The following is a 6,324-nucleotide window of genomic DNA, read 5'->3' on the forward strand; positions in this document are numbered from 1 at the left end:
TCACAAAAAAAAAAAAAAAAAAAGTAAAAGAAATGCCTCAAAACTCAACATGAGCCAGGCACAGTGGTTCAACTTGTAATTCCAACACTTTGGGAGGCCGAGGCAAGAGGACTGCCTAAATCCAGGGGTTCGAGACCAGCCTGGGCAACTTGGCGAGAACTCGTCTCTACTATAAATCACAAGAAACTAGCCAGATGTGGTGGCGTGCGTCTGTAGTTCCAGCAACTTGGAAGGCTAAGGTGGAAGGATCGCCTAACCCCAGCTGGTCAAGGCTGCGGTGGCCATGAATATGCCACTGCACTCCAGCCTCAGCGACAAGAGTAAGACTCCCACTCAAAAACAACTCAACATGGTCAGTTCGCCACTTTAGTAAGACCCCTCAATTTCATGCAAAAGTCTCCCTATCACAGGCATGAGACACAACACTGTGGTTCCTGACAGCTCTGCAGGCAGGTCCCAGGCTGAGGCCCTGGTGGAGGTTCCCAGCGGAGGGCCTCAGGAAGAGCTCTCCCGACAGGGGCAAAGCCGTGGATTTATGGTTTACTCTCAACATGCCCGAGTCAGTCGTGCAGCGCCTCTGCCAGGGCACTGCCAGCAGGCCTGAGAGGGAGCCATGTGCACAGATAAACAGAGCAAGTGCCGGCAGAGGCTCAGTCGGCCAGGCCCCAGGAAGCTCGCAGAACCGAGTATGGCCTGAGGCCAGGCACCACCACCACCCACAAGAGTCAGGCTGGGAGAACAGAGCAGGAAGCAGGGGGCAGGAGGAGGCTGGGATGGGGGAGGTCGGCAGAGCCAGAGCCCAGCATGGCGAGAGCCGAGCAGAATCCTCGCGGCAGAGTGTAGACACAGGCTCCTTCTTCCGAGGCCGTTCCAGGACGCGGGACGGAGTGGCCCAGAGGTCACACTCCAGCCTCTGAGTCCGGCTGTGCCACTCCCCGTGCAGGGACACACCTGTGCCGGAAAGGCTTCCTGTGCACACGCGCCCTCCCTGACCTCCACTGAGTCAGGGCCCATCAGGCCACGGACCTCCCGACCAAGGGGTCTCCTGGGAAGCCCCGTGAGAGTCATGCAGGAGAGGCGAACCCCAGCTGGGCCACCAGCCCATGCAGCCCCCAGCATCACAAGGTGTCTCTGGGCCTCGAGTCCCGGGCAGGAGGCAGCAAGAGGAAAAGGAGAGGAAAGTGAGGCAGAAATCACTTTGCAGGCCACACATGGGAACTTGGGGCACGTGGCCTGGCTGGGACCACTTCCCGAGTAGAAGGACAGAGCCCGAGCTACCGTCGGAGCCCAGTGTCCACGGGAGGCAGGAATGGGCTCACGGGAGCGCGTTCACCCAGCCACTGCTGCAGCAGGGCACTCGCTGCTAGAACTCCTCGTGCGTGGTCCCCAAAATGACATCACACTGCCAAGAAGAGCAGAGAAGAACGAGTGACACTGCTCTCGTCTTTTTTCTCGGGGTGCATCGTGTCCTGCTCTCGTCCGTGTGCCTCACCTGGCTCTCCGGGAGTGCTCTCTACTCCAATCAAATGCATCACAGCCACCAGTGAGTCACAGGAAGGGAGCCTGGTGCCACGCTGCCCCACTCAGGCCGAGTCTGACCCATCCAGCTCACGACAAGCACCGTCACTCGCAGGATGAAACCACAGCTAAAAATGGCCTGGAGGCCAGACTTGGCGTGACCACGGCTCACAACTGCGGTGGCGAGGACAAGTCTTGGCAAGACACCACTGTGAAGGTAGACACATCCCAGGCGTGAGGCCCCCGAGAGACTGGAGGGGCTGGGGCCACAACAAGGATGCAACGTAGCTTGAGGGAGGCAGAGAAGCAGAGGCAGACAGCCTGCAGGGACCTTGCCCCGGCCTGACTGTGAGCAGAGGGAAGGGGTCCCTCTCAGAAGCAGGACGCCCCCGACACCTAACCCCCAGCAGGCTGACCAGACGTCAGCCTTGTAGGACCTGGCCCCAGACGCGCGACAGCCAGCATTCCCGTTGTCGAGCGTGACATCCCACAGTCCTGCCTGCTGCACTCTGGGGAGCATCCGGGACCCTTGAGGAAGAGGGGTGCAAAGGCACCTGGTCCTGACAGCAGCCACAGGCCAGGTGGTGCCGTGGGCACCTGATAAGGGCAGCCGGGCAGAGACGGGGCAAGTGCGAGCCACACAGTGGCTTTCAGACTCAGTCTACACGTGCGCACAGGGGCACACACACACTCCAGAAAATTGCTCATTAGTAATTTCTGATTACATGTTGAAATGATAATATTTTGGTTACACTCAGTTAGATAAAATATGTTACAAGGCTACCCCACCTGCTTTTCGGCTTTTTAAATGTGGCTGCTAAGAATACCAAACACTTCGAGTCCCGCCTGGGCAACTTGGCGAGACCTCATCTCTACAATAAATCAAAAAAATTAGCCAGACGTGGTAGTGCGCGCCTGTAGTTCCAGTTACTCGGAAGGCTGAGGCGGAAGGATCGCCGCAGCCCAGCGGGTCAAGGCTGCGGTGGCCAGGAGTGGCCCCTGCACTCCAGTCTGGGCGACTGAGTGAGACTCCAACTCAAAAAAAAAAAGAATGCCAAACACACGTGCGGCTCCCCTCACGGGTGTTCCTGCAAGGCTACTTCGGGCACCCAGGGCCACCTTCCCAGCTGACAGTATTTTTAGACTTGACCCTGAAGCCACGGTCCACACGTGACTTGGCCCAGTCCACACGGCTAACGCACAGCGGAGCTGAATGGGACATCCAAACATCCTGATGCCGGGCTGTCTTGCTGTAGGAAAGAGGGCGGTGTGGAGAGGTGTGGACCTGGACACTCCCAGAAGGACAGTCAGCCCCACAACTCCAGGGGACAGAGCTAAGACTGTGAGTGACCGACAAGGCGATTTCAGCTGACAACACCTAGTCTGCCTGTAACGGCCCAAGCTGCCCAGCAACCAAAGGCCTCCCGCAAAAAACACAAAGCACCTTGACCTCAGAGGGCTCTGGGGGGGCTGCTGGCACCACCGGGCCAGCCACAGCCGAGGGCCCCAGGAGGTGGGCTGCATGCCGAACTAAAGCCCGTGCAGAACTCTTCTTGTCCGTGTCCACGAGAAGCCTCGGGGCCACCGACGGGCCCAGCGGAGTTCAAGACCAAGGTCCGGGGCATCCAGAGAGACAGAAAAGCACAGGCCGCAGGGACAGGCGGCCCGCTCGCCAGGAAGACGTGCTGGAGCAGGGGCCAGGACCGTCTGCACCCACAGGGAGCTAGGCCCCACCAAGCGATGGACAGCCCAGCACCCACAGGGCGCCAATTCCAAGGGTTCTCCATGCGGCTGAGGGGCCACAGTAGCACCAACCCACCCCTAGACGGAGGCTGACAAGCCTTCCCAGGGACCTCAGGGCCCCACCACCTGGTCCGTCCACATATGGACACAACTCAGTCACGAACAGGAAGGAGGCTCTGGCCATGGCATGGAGAGACCTTGAGTCTCAGCAAGACCCAGACACAGGACACCTAGGACGTGACTCCATTTCCACGAAGTGTCCAGAACAGGCCTGAACCAGCTGAGAAGGTAGCCCAAGGCTCTCTGAGCTCCGTGAAACGTGCAAGATCTAGGGGGCCCAGAGAGATGGGGAAGGGTCTTTAGGCACGCCCCTCCCCCCACACCGGGCAGTTGTTGAGGCATGTTGTTCTTTCTGGCCTGTGGTTTCCAGACTAGCTGATAATCACTTAAAGTGTCATCCCGAGTGCACGCGGTCACCTGGCCCTGCATCTTTCCATGATTGTGACGCAGAGAACAACACCCAGTCACTCTTCTTCCTGTGAAGACCCACTGGCGCCTGCCCTAACCGAAGCCTCGACTCAGGGCAGCCTGAATCTGTGTCTCCAGGGTTGCAGTCCACAAACGGCTCAGGTTCTGCTCAAATGCCTTTGCCTCAGTTTCTTTCTCTAGGCCGACAGGATGGAGAGCCCACAACAGAGCCCCGGAAACGGGCCGCTTCAATGGGTGGGCGACTTCACAGCACAAACCCGATCTTGGCCTGGGCCTCCCAGACACTGCCCAGGAAGAGCCCCGAGAAATAAGCCCAGGCTGACCCCGCAAGGGCATCCACACGCACGTCAAGCCATAAGGACCAGCTCGCGTGTGCCAAGCACTCCCTGGGACTCCCTGACCCCTGACACCCACAAGGGTCTCCAGACGTCCGCAGGTGTGAGGGGGGCAGAAACACCCCTGCCCTCAGCCAGCCACAGGAAGGAGGCTCTGACACAGGCCACGGCATGGAGGAACCTTGAGGACGTCACGCTCCGCGAGACCCAGACACAGAAGGACAAACAGGGTATGACCCCATTCCTATGACTGTCCAGAACAGGCCACTCCACAGACAGGATGTGGGTTCACACCCGTGAGAACCGCTGCCTGAACCTTCCGGGGCCAGAATCAACCCTTTCTGCATGAACCCCAGGGCACCCCCCACACGCACCCTGTGGCAAGGTCCTGGGCTGGGTCTGATCCTCCCCCCTAGACTCCCAACCCAGGGCGCTCGGAGCCACAAGGAGGCCAGGGAAGGGCACAATGACACCAATGACAGCCGGGAGAGCCGTGACCTGCGGGCATCCTCCCCGAAAGGAGGTCCCGCCCGGGGCTGCAAACCCTCGCTCCCTCTCGCTTGTCCCACGCACCCAGGCACACAGCTGGGTTTCAGTCCCGCAACACAGGAGCCACCAAAGTCACTGCCACACACTCACCGCACCATGCGCCTACCGTGATAAAACCACACTCCCTGCACCACCCTATGCGCCATACAGCAGTTCTCAGAAGCCCAGACTTAGGGAAATCAACGATTTCCCTAAGGTCATGTGCCTAGGAGGCCGCAGAGCCACGTGGCCCGGTCCGGCCCTGCCGCAGACCAGCACCAGGCCAGGGAGAGGCGACCCCCAAAACACGAGAAGAGCGACCGAGGAAGGAAAGAGCAAGGTGGGTCAGACAAGAAGGAGCCAGAAGAACAAGGGGAGCGGAGGGAGGACTGCTAGAGGGCCATGCGGGGAGGAAGGAACACAGAGAGGACTCAGAACCGCATGGGGAGGGAGGATTGCCGAGAGGACTGCAAGAACCATGGGGAGGGAGGACAGCAGAGAGAATGGCCAGAGCGCTGTGCGAGGAGGGAGGAGCGGCCGGGCTCACGCCTGTAATCCCAACACTTAGCCGGGCTTGGTGGCTCAGTCTGTCATCCCGCGCCTTGGGAGGCTGAGGTGAGTGGACTGCCTGAGCCCACGCGTTCGAGACCCGCCCGGGCAAATTGGCAAGACCTCATCTCTACAATAAATCAAAATGGGCTGGGTATGGTAGCGCGCGCCTGTAGTTCCGCTACTTGGAAGGCTGAGGCAGAAGGATCGCCTGAGCCCAGCAGGTCAAGGCTGTAGTGCCCGGGAGCATGCCACTGCACTCCAGTCTGGGCGACACAGTGAGACTCCAACTCAAAAAAAAAAAAAAAAAAATTAGCCAGCATGGTGGCGCACACCTGTGGTTCTAGCTACTTGGAAGGCTGAGGAGGATGGATCGGCTGAGCCCAGCAGGTTGAGGCTGCGGTGGCCCTGAGCGTGCCACTGCACTCCAGCCTGGGTGACAGAGTGAGATTCTGAATCAAAGGAAATAAAAGGGAGGGAGGACCATAGAGTGGACTGCGAGAGGGCCGCAGGTCTCTGCATCCAGCACCCCAGATGCCTCGTGGCAGGTCCTGGGCAGCCCCAGTGACCCACCACTCAGGCTACAGGACAGGCTGGCAGATCACCCACAGCCTGCCTCGACCCACTGGAGGGATGGCACAGGCTGAGAGGCATAGCCTAAAGTCCGAGAAAGGAACAGGGCAACATCCTCACAGACAGGGAGGCCGGGTCACACAGGGGAGCAGGAGGCAGAACGAGGGGCTAGTCAGGGGGAGGAACCGGGGCGTGTTCTGGGCGGGACGGGGCCTGACCATCACCTTCAGGTCCCAGCTGAGGGGCCCGAGTGTCGGTGTCCTGCGGTGTCACGGACTTAACGGCCTGTGCGGGGCGATACCTCTGGAGACACTGGGGGAGGAGTCCCGGGTCTGAAAGGGCAGACCGACAGTGGGAAGTCATTTTTCATATTGTTCTTAAATCCTAACACAATGATGAGAAAGTGGAAGCTATGCTTTTGGAGAAATGCACACTTAGGTAAAATTAACTTTACCGACTTTGTCTTTTCAGAAACAGACTTCCAGGTATCAGAGGTATCTCACAGCAGCAATCAAGCTTGCCTAGTGCAAAGGGAATTTACAAAGCTGAAGACATCAAGCATTGGGCAAGGATTGTAAAAGTCATGAAA

The sequence above is a fragment of the Carlito syrichta genome, unplaced genomic scaffold (assembly GCF_000164805.1).
Source record: "Carlito syrichta isolate Samal-C Ts95f unplaced genomic scaffold, Tarsius_syrichta-2.0.1 Scaffold308205, whole genome shotgun sequence".
NCBI lineage: Eukaryota > Metazoa > Chordata > Mammalia > Primates > Tarsiidae > Carlito > Carlito syrichta.